The sequence below is a fragment of the Bubalus bubalis genome, chromosome 14, assembly GCF_019923935.1.
Source record: "Bubalus bubalis isolate 160015118507 breed Murrah chromosome 14, NDDB_SH_1, whole genome shotgun sequence".
NCBI classification, from domain to species: domain Eukaryota; kingdom Metazoa; phylum Chordata; class Mammalia; order Artiodactyla; family Bovidae; genus Bubalus; species Bubalus bubalis.
Window position 1 is genome coordinate 10,621,565 of NC_059170.1, and position 20,248 is coordinate 10,641,812.

At 47.3% G+C, this 20,248-nt stretch overlaps 1 long non-coding RNA gene across 2 annotated transcripts; it reads right to left on the reverse strand.

Annotated features, from left to right (window-relative positions):
* Positions 1-277: 277 nt before the first annotated feature.
* LOC123329065 lies at positions 278-10,539 on the reverse strand. Of its 2 annotated transcripts, none has more exons than XR_006544205.2 (3): positions 10,293-10,536; positions 8,564-8,842; positions 278-661 (listed from the first exon to the last, which is right to left on the reverse strand). It is a non-coding gene; the product is annotated as an uncharacterized LOC123329065 (long non-coding RNA). The 2 variants fall into 2 exon arrangements; XR_006544206.2 differs by lacking the exon at positions 278-661 and adding an exon at positions 3,443-3,498 and having other exon boundaries at positions 10,293-10,539.
* Positions 10,540-20,248: the final 9,709 nt, after the last annotated feature.

Genomic DNA, 20,248 nt, shown 5'->3' on the forward strand with positions numbered 1-20,248 from the left:
ATCACATTCTCTGTCGTCCCCTTCTCTGGAGAAGGGAATGGCAACCCATTTCAGTATTCTTGCCTTGAGAATCCCATGAACGGTATGAAAAGGCAAAAAGATAGGGTCTCTATTAGGGAGGCTTATACAGAGTAGAAAGAATAAAGGCTGCAGTCAGACCTAGGCTCAAATGTGGACACTACCTGTAAGCAAGTCTCGTCACCTCTCTGAGCCATGGTTTGCCATCTGTCCCGCAGGGGTAACATCAGTAATAATACCTCCATGCAGGACTGCTTTGTGAATCGAATGGGAGAATATATTTAACACCTGACACAATGTCTGGTACATAGGAGATACTCAACCGGAGCTGGTTCAAAGTGCATCCTGGATCTTCACTTCCTTGAGCCTCAGATTTCCCACCTGTCAGGTGGGGTTAATATCATTAAATTGGGTTCCTTAGAATCCTGTGCTCAGGGACTTTTAGCACACGGAATCTAAGGTGTGAAGGCCCTTGGGGCCTGGTGGGCTGGGGCAAGGTTGTTCAGGCTGCTTCTCCTTCCTCTCCATGCAGAGGGGAATATAATGGTCATAAGAGGCCAAACTTTAGCATCTCAATTCCACGGCTACCTAGGCTGGTCCCCTGGACAGGTGAGTCCACCTCTCTGAACAGAAGGGTTTGTATCTGGAAAGAGAGAATAAAATGAACTCCATCCACATGGGTGAAGAGGAAAGGAAATCATCAAGATAAAGTGTTAAGGCTTCCCTGGTGGCTTGGTGGTGAAGAATCTACCAGCTAATGCAGGAGACAGGTTCGATCCCTGATCCCGGAAGATCCCATATGCCTCAGAGCAACTAAGCCCGTGGGCCACAGTGGCCCGGGAGCCACAAATACTGAAGCCCCCAGTGCCCTAGAGCCTGTGCTCTGCAACAAAAGATGCCACCTCAGTGAGAAGCCTGCACACCGCAATGAGAGAGTAGCCCCCACTCTCTGAAACTAGAGAAAAGCCTGTGCAGCAGTGAAGACCCAGCACAGCACAAAAATAAATAATATAAAAGATAAAGCGTTAATCCAAAGACCTTGAACTCAGTCACGGCTTCTTAAGTGTTGGCTGCCCTCATCATCGCTGTGGGGAGGGGTCCACCTCCGGATTCTGTCAGCACCCTCTCCCCATCCTGCATCCCAAAGGTGAGGCTTGCCAGGGGCCACAGCACTCCCAGAAGAGCTTCTCTTCACTGGAGCAGATGGAAGCTGGCCCCGGCAGGTGGGTCCTAGCCCTAACTCCTCCTCTTACTGGGATGTTACCGATCTCAGTTTCTGCCAAGCTTCAGTTTCTCCACCTGGACCACGAGCACAATCCACTTCCCGCCTCCATCACACAGAACTCAATGGAGGAAGTGGATCTCTGTGCTTCAATAGACAGACTCCACAGGAGCCCAACCCTGGGTTGGAATCCCAGCTCTGACTACCTCTCATTTTGTGACCTTGAAAATGGCCCCAGTCTAAGGTTTCGGAGGCATTTTTTTTAAATGTATTTATTTGTCGGGTCTTAGTGGCCACACGTGGGATATTTGTTGTGTCATGTGGCATCTTTTGTTGAGTGCACGCAGGCTTAATTACTCTGCAGCTTGTGGGATCCTAGCTTCCTGACCAGGGATTGAACCCAGGTGTCTGCATTGCAAGGCAGATTCTTAACCACTGGACCGCCAGGGAAGCCCCTTGGGAGGCATCTGAATGGGATAACACTGGCTCCTACCTGAGGAGAGATAAAACGGACCAGGGATATAAAGTGTTCATAGAGCTGAACTTGGAAGAGCTCATTTAAAAGTACCAATTACTATTGTTACCACTAGTCTCAAGATTTGGGCAAGTACAGAGAGGGCTCTGAATTGAAAACTTCTTAGGTCAGTCTCCATGAGATACAGAAGAGGAAAGCTCCACACCCCACCTCCAGAGGCCCTCTGAGCCCCCCATTACCCCTGTCTCAATGGCTCTTCTAGTGCTCACATCTCTTCCTAGAATTGGAGCCATGTGGGAGGCCGTGTGGTGCGGGGTTGGGAGACTAGTCCAGCTTCCACTGCTCTCTGGCTGTGTGACCCCAGGCAAATGCATCACCCTCTCTGAGCCTCCTTAACAGTCGTGTGAGGCAACGGGACCATGGGCTCTACCTTAAGGACCCATCTGCTTATGACATTTACTGATTCCTTCCTCACATCGGCCAGTGGCCAAGGAGGGAGGGTGTGGCTCCCTTGCGGGTCCAGGTCAGGGTCATGGCTCTGTGTGGAATCTGGGCTCTGTTGCCCAGAACTGCCTCTCCTGATGCCTGGAATTCCACCATCCGTGACTCATGCCTTTGGGAAATCATTGCCCTCACCCCACTGAGTAATAACAATAACAGTCCCTCGTGGCTTTGCTGATAGTCCTGGGTCTCACTTGGTCTCAGTGTGCTGCTATGAAGTAGGCAGTGAAAGCGAGGATCAGATGTAGAAAGCGAGGTACCTAATGCTACACAGCGAAGTCTAGCATCCTGTCTCCTGGCTTCTTCATCAGTGCTGTTTCCCTCTCAACTTTCTTTTTAAAAAAACTTTGTTTTTAATTGGAGGATAAGTGCTTTACAATATTGTGTTGGTTTCTGCCACACATCACCATGAATCAGCCATCACATCAGATCAGATCAGATCAGTCGCTCAGTCGTGTCCAACTCTTTGCAACCCCATGAATTGCAGCACGCCAGGCCTCCCTGTCCATCACCAACTCCCAGAGTTCACTCAGACTCTCGTCCATCGAGTCAGTGATGCCATCCAGGCATCTCATCCTCTGTCATCCCCTTCTCCTCTTGCCCCCAATCCCTCCCAGCATCAGAGTCTTTTCCAAGGAGTCAACTCTTCACATGAGGTGGCCAAAGTACTGGAGTTTCAGCTTTAGCATCATTCTTTCCAAAGAAATCCCAGAGCTGATCTCCTTCAGAATGGACTGGTTGGATCTCCTTGCAGTCCAAGGGACTCGCAAGAGTCCTCTCCAACACCACAGTTCAAAAGCATCAATTCTTCGGCGCTCAGCCTTCTTCACAGTCCAACTCTCACATCCATACATGACCACAGGAAAAACCATAGCCTTGACTAGACGAACCTTTGTTGGCAAAGTAATGTCTCTGCTTTTGAATATGCTATCTAGGTTGGTCATAACTTTCCTTCCAAGGAGTAAGCCTCTTTTAATTTCATGGCTGCAGTCACCATCTGTAGTGATTTTGGAGCCCAGAAAAATAAAGTCTGACACTGTTTCCTCATCTATTTCCCATGAAGTGATGGGACCAGATGCCATGATCTTCGTTTTCTGAATGTTGAGCTTTAAGCCAACTTTTTCACACTCCTCTTTCACTTTCATCAAGAGGCTTTTGAGTTCCTCTTCACTTTCTGCCATAAGGGTGGTGTCATCTGCATATCTGAGGTTATTGATATTTCTCCCGGCAATCCCGATTCCAGCTTGTGTTTCTTCCAGTCCAACGTTTCTCATGATGTACTCTGCATATAAGTTAAATAAACAGGGTGACAATATACAGCCTTGATGAACTCCTTTTCCTATTTGGAACCAGTCTGTTGTTCCATGTCCAGTTCTAACTGTTGCTTCCTGACCTGCATACAAATTTCTCAAGAGGCAGATCAGGTGGTCTGGTATTCCCATCTCTTTCAGAATTTTCCACTCCCTCTTGAACCTCCCTCCCACATCCCTCCCTATCCCACGCCTCTGGGTTATCACAGAGCACCGGGTTTGAGCTCCCTGTGTCATTTGGCTTAGATTCCCATCAGCTTTCTATTTTACGTATGGTGATGTGTATGTTTCAATGCTACTCTCTCCATTCATCCCACCCTTTCTTTCTCCCACTGTGTCCACAAACATGTTCTCTATGTCTGTGTCTCCATTGCTGCCCTGCAAATAGGTTCACCAATACCAGATTTTATATATAGGCATTAATATATGATAGAATTCTGCCCCTCCCTGGGACTTCCCTGGGGGTCCAGTGGTTAAAACCCTGTGCTTCCAATGCAGGGGGAGTAGGTTCGATCCCTGGTTGGGAACCTAAGATCCCACATGCCATGTGGCATGGCCAAAATAAATAAATTAATAATAATAATTTTTAAAAAGAGAGAAATGCTGTCCGATCTTTGTGCACCCATGTTCACGGCAGTGCCATTCATGGCGGCCGAAAGGTATGAGCAAACCCAAGTGTCCACGGATAGATAAATGGATCAGCAAAATGCGGTCTACATGTGCAACAGAATATTCAGTTCAGTTCAGTCACTCAGTCGTGTCCAACTCCTTGTGACCCCATGAATCGCAGCACACCAGGCCTCCCTGTCCATCACCAACTCCTGGAGTTCACCTAAACTCATGTCCATCGAGTCGGTGATGCCATCCAGCCATCTCATCCTCTGTCGTCCCCTTCTCATCCTGCCCCCAATCCCTCCCAGCATCAGGGTCTTTTCCAATGAGTCAACTCTTTGCATGAGGTGGCCAAAGTATTGGAGTTTCAGCCTCAGCATCAGTCCTTCCAGTGAACACCCAGGACTGATCTCCTTTAAGATGGACTGTTTGGATCTCCTTGCAGTCCAAGGGACTCGCAAGAGTCTTCTCCAACACCACAGTTCCGAAGATCAGTTCTTCAGTGCTCAGCTTTCTTCACAGTCCAACTCTCACATCCATATGAAAGGTTGTTGTTGAATCATGCGAATACACCGGGATTCTTGGCCCCCGGAGGAGAAGAATTCAATCCGGGTCCAGAGACGAGGCTTGATCGCTCAGAGCTTTTGTGTAATAAAGTTTTATTAAAGTATAAAGGAGATAGAGAAAGCTTCTGACATAGGCATCAGAAGGGGGCAGAAAGAGTACCCCCTTGCTAGTCTTCAGCTGGATGTTATATAGTCACTAGCAGTCTGTTAATGAAAGAAAGGAATGTCTTATAATTCAGAATAGCACCAGGCTCCTCGCCCATAAGATGCATTTTGGGATAATCTTGGCACCAAATGGTTTATCTTGGGCCATAAAATAATTAACTTGAATCTTAAAGAAGGGCAGACCACCATACAAATAGTTTCATTTACATAGATTAGGGGAACGATATCTGAGTTTAACATACTGGTTTGTCAAGTAGGTTTTGGGCCCAGAGGCGGAACCGACTTGGAGACAGAGTTTGGGGTAAAGGCGTAGTACATTAGCATAGCTTAAGACAAACATTTCCATAAGAAAAAGGCATTGGTTATCTCTAGGCTCAAGAATAGCTAACTTCAGGAGAAACCAGGTGTCATTATGGCAACACAGTATTTTAAGAGAAACCTCTCTTTAAATTTGTATAGAGAAGGAAAAAAATATTGTTAGTTTGTTTTCTCCTGCCGCTTAAGAGAGATAAAAATGTCTGACACTTGCAGGCTATTTCCTCCATTTGGAGACCCCTGGCCTTCCTGCCTGTTACCCTCTCACATACATGACCACAGGAAAAACCATAGCCTTGACTAGATGGACCTTTTTTGGCAAAGTAATGTCTCTGCTTTTCAATATTGTATCTAGGTTGGTCATAACCTTCCTTCCAAGGAGTAAGCGTCTTTTATTTCATGGCTGCAGTCACCATCTGCAGTGATTTTGGAGCCCAAAAAAACAAAGTCGGCCACTGTTTCCACTGTTTACCCAGCTATTTCCCATGAAGTGATGGGACCGGATGCCATGATCTTCGTTTTCTGAATGTTGAGCTTTAAGTCAACTTTTTCACGCTCCTCTTTCACTTTCATCAAGAGGCTTTTGAGTTCCTCTTCACTTTCTGCCATAAGGGTGGTGTCATCTGCATATCTGAGGTTATTGATATTTCTCCCAGCAATCTTGATTCCAGCTTGTGCTTCTTCCAGCCCAGCGTTTCTCATGACTATTACTCAGCCTTTAAAAAGAAGGTCATTCTAAATGGCCATCATCAAAAAGTCTACAAATAATAAATGCTGGAGAAGGTGTAGAGAAAAGGGAACCCTCTTGCAGTGTTGGTAAGAATGTAAATTAATACAGCTACCATGGAAGGCGGTATGGATATTCCTTAAAAAGCTAGGAATAAAACCAATAAAATCACTATATGACCCAGCAATCCCACTCCTAAGCATAAACCCTGAGGAAACCAAAATTGAAAAAGACACACATAACCCAATGTTCACTGAAGCACTATTTACAATAACTAGAACATGAAATCAACCTAGATGTCCATTGACAAATGTTTGGATAAGAAAGTTTTGGTACATATACACAATGAAATATTACTCAGCCATAAAAAGGAAAGCATTTGAGTCAGTTCTAATGAGGTGGATGAGCCTAGAGCCTATTATACAGAGTGAAGTAAGAAAGAGAAAGATAAATATTGTATACTAACACATGCCAAAGCCTTTGAATGTGTGGATCACAATAAACTGTGGAAAATTCTTCAAGAGATGGGAATACCAGACCACCTGACCTGCCTCTTGAGAAACCTATATGCAGGTCAGGAAGCAAAGTTAGAACTGGACATGGAACAACAGACTGGTTCCAAATAGGAAAATGAGTACGGTCAAGGCTGTATATTGTCACTCTGCTTATTTAACTTCTATGCAGAGTACATCATGAGAAACACTGGGCTGGAAGAAGCACAAGCTGGAATCAAGATTGCTGGGAGAAATATCAATAACCTCAGATATGCAGATGATACCACCCTTATGGCAGAAAGTGAAGAGGAACTAAAAAGCCTCTTGATGAAAGTGAAAGAGGAGAATGAAAAAGTTGGCTTAAAGCTCAGCATTCAGAAAACGAAGATCATGGCATCTGGTCCCATCACTTCATGGGAAATAGCTGGGTAAACAGTGGAAACAGTGGCCGACTTTGTTTTTTTGGGCTCCAAAATCACTGCAGATGGTGATTGCAGCCATGAAATTAAAAGATGCTTACTCCTTGGAAGGAAAGTTATGACCAACCTAGATACAATATTGAAAAGCAGAGACATTACTTTGCCAAAAAAGGTCCATCTAGTCAAGGCTATGGTTTTTCCTGTGGTTATGTATGGATGTGAGAGTTGGACTGTGAAGAAAGCTGAGCGCCGAAGAACTGATGCTTTTGAACTGTGGTGTTGGAGAAGACTCTTGCGAGTCCCTTGGACTGCAAGGAGATCCAACCAGTCCATTCTCAAGGAGACCAGTCCTGGATGTTCGTTGGAAGGAATGATGCTTTGGCTGAAATTCCAATACTTTGGCCACCTCATGCGAAGAGTTGACTCCTTGGAAAAGACTCTGATGCTGGGAGGGATTGGGGGCAGGAGGAGAAGGGGACGACAGAGGATGAGATGGCTGGATGGTATCACCGACTCGATGGACATGAGTTTAAGTCAACTCCAGGAGTTGGTGATGGACAGGGAGGCCTGGCTTGCTGCAATCATGTGGTCGCAAAGAGTTGGACATGACTGAGCGACTGAACTGAACTGAACTGAACACATAAAGATGGAATCTAGAAAGATGGTACCAAAGAATTTATTTGCAGGGCAGCAATGGAGAAACAGACATAGAAAACAGACTTATGGACACAGGGAGAGGGAAGAGAGAGTGAGATGTACGGAAAGAGTAACATGGAAACTTATATTACCATATGTAAAATATACAGCCAGTGGGAATTTGCAGTATGTCTCAGGGAATTCAAACAGGGGCTCTGTATCAACCTAGAGGGGTGGGATGGGGAGGGAGACGGGAGGGGATATATGTATACCTATGGCTGATTCATGTTGAGGTTTGACAGAAAACAACAAAATTCTGTATATCAATTATCCTTCAATTAAAAAAAAAAAGACAAGAAAAGAAGGTCATTCTGATACAGGCTACAACATGGATAAGCTTGTAGGACATTATGCTGAGTGCAATAAGACAGTCACAGAAGGACCAATAATGTATGATTTCACTTACATGAGGTACCTAGAGCAATCAGATTCATAGAGACAGAAGGTGAAAGGGTGGCTGTTGGGGGCTGGAGGAAGGGGGATAGGGAGTTAGTGTTGAATGGTTAGAGTTTCTGTCTCACAAGTGAAGTTCTGGAGCTGGATGGTGGGGATGGATTACACAATGTGGATGTACTTAATGCCACTGAACTTGTACACTTAAAACAGTCAAGATGGTAAATTTCCTTAAATGCTTTTTGAAAAATTTTTAAAATTAAAAGAAAATTGCTGCTTCTAAGAAGAAGATGCTAAGTACCTTTTTTTTTAGTACTAATATTTTGAAGGACATGTAACTTAATTACCAGGATTTGTATCAGTCAGATAGTCTGGGTCATGTTGCTGTAACAAACAACCCCCAAATCTGACTCCTGAGTCAAGCACTTAACCACTGTCCCATACTGCCTCTCACACCCAACGCCCCACCCCCAGAACCTTCTTCCTTGCTGTCCTAAACCTCCCCTCCTCTGTCCGCACCCCAACTGCAGGAAAAACCAATAGAATCAGTCAGATTCACCCCTGACTGGTTGTGTGCCTGTGGACAAGCCAGTTAACTTCTCTGAGCCTCAGTTTCCTCATCTGGGAAATGGGGCAATAACAGCACGTACCTCGAGCGGAGAGTTCAAGGAGCATGGAGACCGCTTAGCTGGCCTCAGGCATGCTGCCAGCCTGTGCAGATAGTTAAGCCTCAGGCAGGGTTTGGTCCTCGGTTTGAACAATCCCAGGAGAAACACCTTCTTCCTGCCAGCCTTGCGTCAGGGCAGGGGAATGAGTGGGACAGGGGCCAGAGGCTATAGAGACAGTTGTCTCGAGTCTGAAATACTTTTCTCCCCAATAATCTGTTTTCAATCTCATTCCTTTTTTTCCTCTCCTTTTTCAAACTCACTCTGCCAAGAAATAAGCAAAGAAGTGTGCATCAGCTCCCAGCCCAGCTAACATCTCACCCTTTGGGAATTTCTGCTTTAAATAGGGGGTGCAGGACCCTTCAGTCAACCACGTGTGTCCCTTTACAAGAGCTGGTTCTCCCTCCTGCCATGTGGTACCCTAGGCCCTGGGTCTATTCCGAGCCTGTTCATTATCTGTTGAGGCTTGGGCACAGGGCCCTCTCCTGCAGTAGCTCCTCTTCTCTCTGCCCCTCTGCCGCTGTTCACAGCACCCTTCCCTCCTACCCCAGGTCTGGACACATCTTGAATTCTTGTCTCCTCTTGTTATTGACCATCTTTGAGGGCAAGGACAGTATCATCCTCTTCTCTGCCGACTCAAAGTCTTTCACAAATCAGAATGCATTCACGACCACCGTATCAATGGGAGGAGAGGATGATAATGAGTATCACTATTTTACAGATGAGAAAATGGAGGTCCCGAGAACAGGGGTGAGCAGTCACACTGCTGGGGAGTTTGGACCACTCTCCCCCGGGTCCCTGCTCTCACCAAGCCTCCCTGCAGGGCTAAGCACACTGTAGGCACCTGTCTGAACATGCATCATCAGGGAGTGGGCAAGTGTGGCAGAGGCTGGCACAAGCTCTTCTCTGAACCCATTCCCTCCTCTTCCTGGACACAGGGCTGGTCGACATCTCCCAGCTTCCCTTGCAAGGGGACCAAGCCCTTTGTGGGTAGGGGTTTTCCATGCCTCTCTGCAATGTGACTTGGCCCTGGCTCCCCTGTTAAGAGGTGGACTCTATTCCCCTCAAATAAGGGTTGGCCTTAGCACTCTCTAATCAATAGAATGTGGCGGAAGCAACCTTGTACTAGTTCTGGGAACAGCTTCTAGAAGCCCTGCAGCTCCTCTCTGTCTCTCTCTTCCTCTGCCAGCCCCCTGAGGATGGAAAGGCTAGCAGAGGGAAGCCGCGTTGTCTCAGCCAGCTTTTGGATGACAAACAGCTGGACTGTGGCTTTAAGTCACAAACATGGTCTTCATTCAAATTTTAAATGTCAAGACAGTCATGGAAACTGTAGCTTGATTTGGGGTTAGACCTCTTCCCTCACTTCCTCCCAGCAAGGGGGGAAGGTGGACAAAGGTGGCGTGGGGCTCCTTCTCCCTCTTCCCTCCCCTCCCCTGCATACAGTGGCTGGAGATGGCGGTGCTGACCGGCGCCTCTTGGAGACGGTCATCTCTGCGGGGCGGCCCTTACCCTCCCGAGGGCTCCCACCATCCTTGCTCAGCCCTGGGGACCCAGCATTCAATGCCAGCTTCTTGCCCCTCTGGGAGGCCCTACAGGACAGGACCCAAGATGACCACCTGCCAGCTACCCCTCCTCCATACACCCCCCCCCCCCCACGCAGGGAGTGTTGATCTGGAAACTTCTCCCCCCCGACCCCCCACCGAGGTCCACTCACTGGCAATGCCACTCTGCTTCTCTGTCAAGTCTTTCAGTGAAGGCATTTTGTTTCAGTGGGATGAATGTGTTCCTAATTTTGGGAGGTATGGTCAGATTCCTTTCCAGAGGTGTTAAACTGGGTTTTAATCCCACCAGCAGAGTGTGAATGCTTCTCCACGCCCTCAGCTGTGTAACTGCCAGTTTGATAAAGTGCCTGCTCCTTGTGGGTTTAACACACGTTTTTCTTATTAAGAGTGAAGCTAAGCACCTTGTACGTTAAAACCATTGCATTTCCTTTTCTGTGAACCACTGGCTCACCTCGTTTGAAGGCTGTATTTTCCATTTCTCTACACATTTCTCCATGCTCCCCAGACCCCGACCAGAACCTGGGACTAAGGTTTAAGGACTAACTCAGTCCTCAGAGTTGAGGATTTCTGAATTGTTGGGCGGCAGCAGCAGCTGTTCCCAGGTGTGAGAATTCAATTGGCCAGCCTCTGGGAAGGAAGCTAGTCACTAGGTTGTGACTCTTTGCAACCCCATGGACTGTAGCCTGCCAGGCTCCTCTGTCCATGGGATTCTCCAGGCAACAATACTGGAGTGGGTTGCCATTCCCTTCTCCAGGGGATTTTCCCGACCCAGGGATCGAACCCAGACCTTCTGCATTACAGGGAGATTCTTTACTGTCTGAGCCACCAGAAAGACCAGGGTTTAATTTTTGAGGGTATACTGCCCTCTGCTGGCAAAGCTGAGTTTCTCCACTTCAGCTTGGAGCAGAAGAGGAGGCTGGCAGCTCTGTGATGGGGGTGGGGTGGTAGGGGGATCTTGGGGAGCCTCTGGACTCTGGGTTTGATTGTACTCAGCTGTTTACCACTGTGTGGCTTTGGGTAAGTAGCTTCACCTCTCTGGGCTAACTCTTTATCTGCATAATGGGAATAATAACTCTTCGTCTCACTCACAGGTTTGCTGGAGAAATAATCAGGTAATGGGATATGCAGGAGATCGGAGAAGGCAATGGCATCCCACTCCAGTACTCTTGCCTGGAAAATCCCATGGACGGAGGAGCCTGGTAGGCTGCAATCCATGGGGTCACGAAGAGTCAGACACAACTGAGCGACTTCACTTTCACTTTTCGCTTTTGTGCATTGGAGAAGGAAATGGCAACCCACTCCAGTGTTCTTGCCTGGAGAATCCCAGGGACGGGGGAGCCTGGTGGGCTGCTGTCTATGGGGTCGCACAGAGTCAGTCACGACTGAAGCGACTTAGCAGCAGCAGCAGCCTGGACTCTCTGTCCCAGGGAGGGGCGGGGGCCTCCTGGAGGCATTTTTCCCCAAGAAGCACTCCGATGGAAGGTAACCCTATCACATTACTAGCTCTTTGGTGGTGCTGGGTGAGGACCGTTTTTATATGAGCCAATCAAATGGTCCCCCAGTCACAGGGCCCTGTCTTCATACCTGACAGTCAACTCCTGCCTAATTGACAGTTACCCTCAAGTCTGCCCTCTGCTCTAAAACCTCCCGTGACTGCCCATTGCCTGATTCCTCGCCTTGACATTCAAGGCCACCCACGGCCCAAGTTCGATCTATCTGTGAAGGGCACCCTGAGGCTGCATGAGGAGCACTCACGAAAACCCTGCCCTTCCTTTAAGATTAAAGGGCACTTCAGTCATTTATTCCCCTATCATGCAGTTGCTCATTCAACCCAATCTATTAAACACACAAATTACTTATTAATACATCTTTATCACCTACTAGACAAAGACATCATTCTAGGGCTGGAGTAGAAGGAGACAGTGGTCTTAACCAACTGTAACTAAAATGTCTTAATTTTGCACATTTTCTCAAATGTGACCCTCTAAATGCATTGCAGAACCTCCCCCCGCCCCCAGCCTGCAAAGATTTTGGTTGTTTAGTTGCTAAGTTGTATCCCACTCTTTTGCAAACCCATGGACTGTAGCCTGCCAGGCTCCTCTGTCCATGGGATTTCCCAGGCACGAATACAGGAGGGGGTTGCCATTTCATTCTCTAGATCTTCCTGACCTGGGAATTGAACCCGTGTCTCCTGCATCACCCGTGTCTGCTGCATTGCAGGTGTATTCTTTACCGCTGAGCCACCAGGGAGAGGGGTGTAAATCCACCTCTGTGTCCAGCCCCAAGGGTCCATATCCCAGCGCAGGAACTGAGCTCCAATGTCTTGATTCCTGGTTCCATCACCAACCACCTATGTGCCCTTAGAAAGTCATTTTCCCAAGTCTCAGATTATTTATAACCAGTGATAATCACGGTTCTGACCTGGAGAGAGTTCTTGGCAGGAATCGCGTTAGATTAGGTGTAAAAGCGCCTGCGCGTGGGGCCTGCACGTGGTAAGCGGCAGCCAACATTAGCTGGGGTAGGGGCCACTGACTTTGCTGGCTCCCGGCAACTTGAGGGATCCAGAGATTTGATCTCTCTGCCCACTGGCGGGCACCAGAAATCACAAATGGCATGCCGTCTCTGTACCCTGGCTAAGCAGGCATCCCGGAGCTCCCGAAGCGGGTAAGAGTGAGAGGTTTCTGGACCCCAAAGAGACCCCACAAGACCAGCCAGGAGCCTGGTAGTTTTCTGTGCTTCTGTGTCTGGAGCAATGATGGGGGTGGGTTGCATCTGGCCTAAAAGGGCTCCCCAAACCTTGGGCTGCTGGTTCACGTTCCCAAAGCCCTTAAGTCCACTTCTCACTGCATCCCACAACCTAGGACAGTGTGGGTAAGAGACTCTGGCTTCCTGAGCTGGCTCTTCACGTTTTAGTCTGTGTGACCTTGGGCAAGTGACTTGACCTCTCTGAGCCTCGGTGTCCTTTTCTATAAAATGGAAATGTTACTGGTCCCAAAGAAGGGAAAAGCCTCTCTGCGGAGAAGATATGGCCTTGATGGTTTGGGTTGCTTAGAGTCAGTAAATATGCTACAGTGTAATCGGCTGTTTCCAGCTGATGACAAATGTAACGTGTTGATTAATCTGAACATTGTACCGAGCATCTTACCCTGAACCTAGCCCTGTACTGGATAAGAAGATTGGCAAAAATGAAGCTGGGGGTTTTGTTAGGGGTAGTGGGATTCTGGGTGATAGATTTTCCCCACCTCAGCCCCGCCCTGTATCTGCCAAACTCTATGCAGTTTGTTTTTTGTTTTTGGCTGTGCTGGGTCTTAGTGGCATCACATGGGATCAGCAGGTGGGGTTTTTTTTTTCAGTTGCAGCCTATGGGCTCTTTAATTGTGGCATGTGGGATCTAGTTCCCTGACCAGGGATCAAACCCAGGCCCCCTGTATCATGAGCACAGAGTCTTAGCCACTGGACCACCAGGGAAGTCTCCAAACGCTCTACAATATGGATGCACGGACCTAACAGTGATAGAAAAGGAAGAAGGGGAGGAACACTGATTGGACCCCTACTATGTACCAGATGTTTCCACTTTATCCTTTCTCTAAGGCTGCGGGCTCCGGGCAGACAGGGACAACCTGGCTTGCTCATTGCCGCATTCTCCGCACCCAGCATGATGCCTGATACGTACTAAGTTCTCAATAGAAACATGTCTAATGATTAAGAATGACTTGGGCAACGTTTACAAAGGAGGAGCTGAGGTTCAGAGAGGTTGTCTGACATGTCCGAGGTGGCCCAGCCAGTAGGACGCAGGGCTGGGATCCTGAGGAGCTCCTTTCCACTCAGTGCCTGTCCTGCCTCCCTCCATCCTCATAACTCCCTTTGCCTGAGACAGTTTATTTTACAAGTACAGACTTTGGTAGTTCTGGTTAAGCAACAACCCCAAGGGGTAGGGATTAGAATTTACCCCATTTACAGGGAGGACAACTGAGGCACTGATCAGTTAACCAGCTTGCTCAGATCACACAGTCAGTAAGGGGTAGAACCAGGATTCTAAGCCTTCCCGTTGCTACAACGCTTGCAGATGACCACTCTGCCATGCGGCCTCCCAGAAGGGCGGCTGGATGTGAATCTTGTCTCCTCCATACCCTGGGGAGCCCTGGAGGCCCCGGATCATGCCTTTTTTGTGCAGCCCCTGGAGCCCCTGGCACAGGCTTGGGTGCACCTCGGGCCTCAGTTTGGGTCCTCTGGTTAGGGGATTTGGCCATCAGGTGAGGCCCCTTAGTCGCTGTAGCCCCATTTGGAAGGCAGTTTGTGACCCTGGGTTTCTAGTGCAAGGTCAGCTCTGCCCTTTGAGTCTAGGACTACCTGTACACGCCCCACCCAGGCCTGTACACACCCGCCAGCAGCGGCGCTTTGAGGATGTGGGGAGGAGGCAAGGGCTGGACTTTGGCCCCTTTATCTGCACCCTTTTCCCACTCTCAGATGTTTGTCCACTAGTGTATGGGCTGTGTGCACATGGCATATATATATATACACATGCAGACGAGCCCACATGTACACATGCATTTCTGTACACGTGCCTTTGGATATGAGTCATCATGTGTGTGAGTACACACATGTATCTGGCCGTGGTATGTGTGCTCCTGTCTGAGGGTGCAGGTGTGGACTTAAATGTGAGCCTGAGTTTATATGAGGCTTTGCACGTGTATGTAATGTGGGAAAACAGAGCACCAAAGTGGAAGGGCATCTCTTTGCCTAGCCTCAGTCTCTTCATCTGTAAAATGGGGGCAGTAATGGTCCCTAACTGGTAGAACAGTGCTAGATACATAGAAAGTGCCATAATATTGGCTGTTATTATTACTAATAACCTCCCAGGGGCTGTGTGGAGATTCCACAAAATAATGGCTTTGAGGGTCTGGCTCAAGAATTGTTCCTCCCGTTGTCCTTAGATTAGTAGTTTTTTTCTCCCCCCTTGGTTTTATCATCACAAAGGTAATATCAGATCAGATCAGTCGCTCAGTTGTGTCCGACTCTTTGCGACCCCATGAATCACAGCACACTAGGCCTCCCTGTCCATCACCAACTCCCAGAGTTCACTCAGACTCACGTCCATCGAGTCAGTGATGCCATCCAGGCATCTCATCCTCTGTCGTCCCCTTCTCCTCCTGTCCCCAATCCCTCCCAGCATCAGAGTCTTTTCCAATGAGTCAACTCTTCTCATGAGGTGGCCAAAGTACTGGAGTTTCAGCTTTAGCATCATTCCTTCCAAAGAAATCCCAGGGCTGATCTCCTTCAGAATGGACTGGTTGGATCTCCTTGCAGTCCAACGGACTCTCAAGTGTCTTCTCCAACACCACAGTTCAAAAGCATCAATTCTTCAGCGCTCAGCCTTCTTCACAGTCCAACTCTCACATCCATACATGACCGCAGGAAAAACCATAGCCTTGACTAGACGAACCTTTGTTGGCAAAGTAATGTCTCTGCTTTTGAATATGCTATCTAGGTTGGTCATAACTTTCCTTCCAAGGAGTAAGCCTCTTTTAATTTCATGGCTGCAGTCACCATCTGTAGTGATTTTGGATCCCAGAAAAATAAAGTCTGACACTGTTTCCACTGTTTCCCCATCTATTTCCCATGAAGTGGTGGGACCGGATGACATGATCTTTGTTTTCTGAATGTTGACCTTTAAGCCAACTTTTGCACTCTCCACTTTCATTTTCATCAAGAGGCTTTTGAGTTCCTCTTCACTTTCTGCCATAAGGGTGGTGTCATCTGCATATCTGAGGTTATTGATATTTCTCCCAGCAATCTTGATTCCAGCTTGTGTTTCTTCCAGTCCAGCGTTTCTCATGATGTACTCTGCATATAAGTTAAATAAACAGGGTGACAATATACAGCCTTGATGAACTCCTTTTCCTATTTGGAACCAGTCTGTTGTTCCATGTCCAGCTCCAACTGTTGCTTCCTGACCTGCATACAAATTTCTCAAGAGGCAGATCAGGTGGTCTGGTATTCCCATCTCTTGAAGAATTTTCCACAGTTTATTGTGATCCACACAGTCAAAGGCTTTGGCATAGTCAATAAAGCAGAAATAGATGTTTTTCTGGAACTCTCTTGCTTTTTCTATGATCCAGCTGATGTTGGCAATTTGATCTCTGGTTCCTCTGCCTTTTCTAAAACCAGCTTGAACATCAGGAAGTTCATGGTTCACATATTGCTGAAGCCTGGCTTGGAGAATTTTGAGCATTACTTTACTAGTGTGTGAGATGAGTGCAATTGTGCGGTCAGTGTTCTATTTTGGGAAATAGAGATGGGGAAGGGTGGGACTTCTCTCACCCAGAACTCCTGTCACCCTCAACACAAGTAGTATGTTACGCTCTTTAACTAAAGTATGGTTTCTGTACAATATTATATAAGTTACAGATGTACAACATAACAATTTAGAATTTTTAAAGGTTATGCTCCATATATAGTTATTATAAAGCATTGTCTATATTCCCCATATTGTACAATATATCCTTGAAAGTGAAAGTTGCGTCCAACTCTTTGTGACCCCATGGACTATACAGTCCATGGAATTCTCCAGGCCAGAATACTGGAGTGGGTAGCCTTTCCCTTTTCCAGGGGATCTTCCCAATCCAGGGATTGAACCGGGGTCTCCTGCATTGCAGGCAGATTCTTTACCAACTGAGCTATCAGGGAATATCCTTGGAGCTTATTTTGTATCTAGTAGTTTGTACTTAATTCTCTACCCCCATACTGTAGTTTCGTTTTTGCTATTCCTTTTCAGACTTTGTCCATAAATAAGATAGCATGAGCCTTAACACCAGGATGGTGCTTAAAGCATATTTGGATGGATTAACAAACTTTTTTTTTTCAGCTTAGATGATTAAACTGAGTACTTTTAAGTGTACCTTTATTATTATTATTTTTAAATTGGAGTATAATTGCTTTAAAATGTTGTGTTGCTTTCTGCTGTACAACAATGTGGATCAGTTATGTGTATACATATATCCCCCCTCTGTTGACCCTCCCGCCGCACCCCCATCCCACCCTACGAGGTCGTCACAGAGCACCGAGCTGAGCTCCCTGTGCTGTGAACAGCTTCTTGCTTGCTAGCAATTTCACACTTGGTAGTGTATATATGTCAGTTAAACTGAGTATTTCTTGTCCTGCTTTTGTTCACTTATTATGGGCATTTCCCATGGAATGGCCAGTAATTTATAATTATTAGAAATAATAGAAGAAAATTAGAATTGTCCCAATGCCCCCAAAGCTGGGAAATAGTCAGTTGATTTATGGAAGAGCCACTTTAAGAAATGTTGTGGGTTAATAACAGACCTGTAAGATTTTTTTCTTTCTTTGTGATGAGTTAGTGCTTCCATATTAGGAATGGGATATCCCAGGATTTATCTGTCCCTGGACATGAAGGGGATTCCATTGAAAAAATGAGACAACAACCATCAAGAAAATGCAGGTCAAAACCACAGTGAGATACCTCTACACACCCTCTAATGCTAATGCTAAGTCACTTCAGTCGTGTCCGACTCTGTGTGACCCCATAGACGGCAGCCCACCAGGCTCTGCCGTCCCTGGGACTCTCCAGGCAAGAACACTGGAGTGGGTTGCCATTTCCTTCTCCAGTGCATGAAAGAGAAAAGTGAAAGTGAAGTTGCTCAGTGACTCTCAGTGACCCCATGGTCTAAAAAGGAATGAAGTACCGATGTATGTTACACCATCGATGAACCTTGAAAACATTATGTTCAGTGAAACAGGCCAGTCACAAGAGGTCTCTGTGCACTTTCTATCTTGTATGATTCCATTTATAGGCAAATCCACAAAGATAGACAATAAATGGGTGGTTGCCTTGGACTGGGAGGGGTGGGAGATTAGCAGGGAGAGGGGTTGGCTAGGGAGTGACTCCTCATGGGTACAGGATATTTTGAGGGAGGGATGATGAAAAAGTTCCAAAACTGATTGTGATGAATATAGTAAACCCCATTGAATTACATACTTTAAATGATTAAATTGTATAGCATGCAAATTTTTAAAGGGATAGAAACCCAAGATGACAATGAAAATATAGGTCGTTTATTTAAAAGCATGGACTATGTATGGGCCAAGTGCTTGGTAATCTCATTTAACTTTCACAACCATCTTCGTTATTTTCCCCCGCTGTACCAGTGAAGACACTGAAATTCAGAGTGTTTGGGTGAGTGGCCCAGAGTCACTCAGCTCTTTAGTGGTAGACCTGTGGTTTCAATAGAGGCTTATTTTTAGGTCCGTGCTCAGTCTGCAGTATTTTGTTTCAGTTCTGGTGCAAGACGGCGGCCTGGGAGGATGCTGAATTCACTTCCTTTCACAGACTCACTGAATCTCCAGCTACATACAGAACTGTTTCCTGTGGGGAAAATCCTCTAAAACTAGCTGAGGGACTCCTACACATCAGGAGAACATGAAAAAGCCCACGTGGAAGCAGGTAGGGCAGGCTGATCACAATCTCATCACAGACCCCATCCCTGGCACGGTGACTCGCAATTAGGAAGGAGTTCTAAACCTTGACCTTCTCCCCGAGGAGCAAATGGTCTGAACCCCACATCTGGTGGGCTAACTTTTCAGACCCGCATCTTAAGTATTTCTGCTGCTTCTTGGAAGGGGCCAGGAGCCAGTGCACCAGGACAGCTGGACAAACATGCAGCATACAGAACAGGTGGGGCCCAAGGCCTGGGGCTCCTCTCTAGTCTTTATCTGGCCTGGGCAGCCAGAGTTCATGGTCACGGCTCTTTATCACTCCCTGAAGCCTTCTCCCAGCATCTCTCTGTTTATGGCCCTTTAAGCAGATACTCAACAAAGGGCTGCCCAAGAAGCCTCCAGGACTGGGCCCTGGTCAGCCCCCACGACTTCCATCCTTACTACACTGAGATAATAATACATGTGTACTAAGATATATAGACAAAGATGTTCATCACAGCATTGTTTATAATAGGGAAAAACTAGAGAGACTCTGAATGGTCAATGCCGGGGGACTGGTTACTGTACAACAGAATGTACAATGGAATAATACAAAGTAGCCCTTAGAAGTCAAGTCCTGTGGTAGAAGACTGCTTCCTGACATAGGACGAGGCTCAGATGTCAAGGTCAAATGAGAGAGGCAGACATGTGCTGGACATCCCCGCACCTCATCACCATCTGGGCCAACCCCTGCTTGCCATCTGCCGTGTTGCCATATTAAACTTCTAATGGTCCCCTAAAGCCCCGGGCTTTCCCTCGTTTCAGGCATTTGTACTTACTTCCCCCTCTGCCTGGAATGTTCCTTCCTGTCCCTTCCTGCAACTCTTTCAAACCAGCTGACTCTGGGTCAGCCATCAGGTCTCAGCAGAAATGCCTCTTTTCCTGGGAAGTACTCTTGGCCACTTGGGCTGGGGCAGGACCCCATGTTCTCTCGCCACCCCACTGGGTCCCCAGCACGGCATGGGTCATGCTCTGTGAGGACATTTAACTGCCTGATTCTCACATTTGACACCAGAAGATGAGAACAGACCTGCCTGACTGGCTGTTGTCTTCTCCGTGTCTGTTCTCAGAGTAGACACCTTCCAGGGATTTCCTTGGCAATTAGAATAAAAGCCAGCCTCCTTTCCATGTTGTATGAGGCCTTGCGTGGTCTGGCCAGTGCTCACTTCACCAGCTCATCTCCTGTAATTCTCATTTGCTGACTGAGATCATTCTCTAAGGTACCAAATGCATTCCTGCCCCAGGACCTTTGCATTCACTATTTCCTCTGCCTGGAATGAATGACGGAATGAGCAGGACCTAATCCTTCATTTCAAGTTGCTCATAGTCCAGTGGGAGGCAGACAGATAAACTGGCTCTCTCTGGGCCCCAGTTTCCTTGCCTATAAAGTGGAGTTGGTCATCTGCCCAGTCTTTCTCTCTGCCCTCCCCCTCCCTCCCTTGCAGGCCTTTAGGAGGGCCTGCTGAGGCCCACGGTGGAGCCTGTGTGGTGAACCGTGTGGGGGAGAATGGTGGTTATTATAATGGGCTGAGAGCTGGGGGCCCAGCTTCCTGATGGATGATCAGGAGGGGTGAGGTCAGGGGATGAGGGACTGCATTGGCAGGCCAGCCCC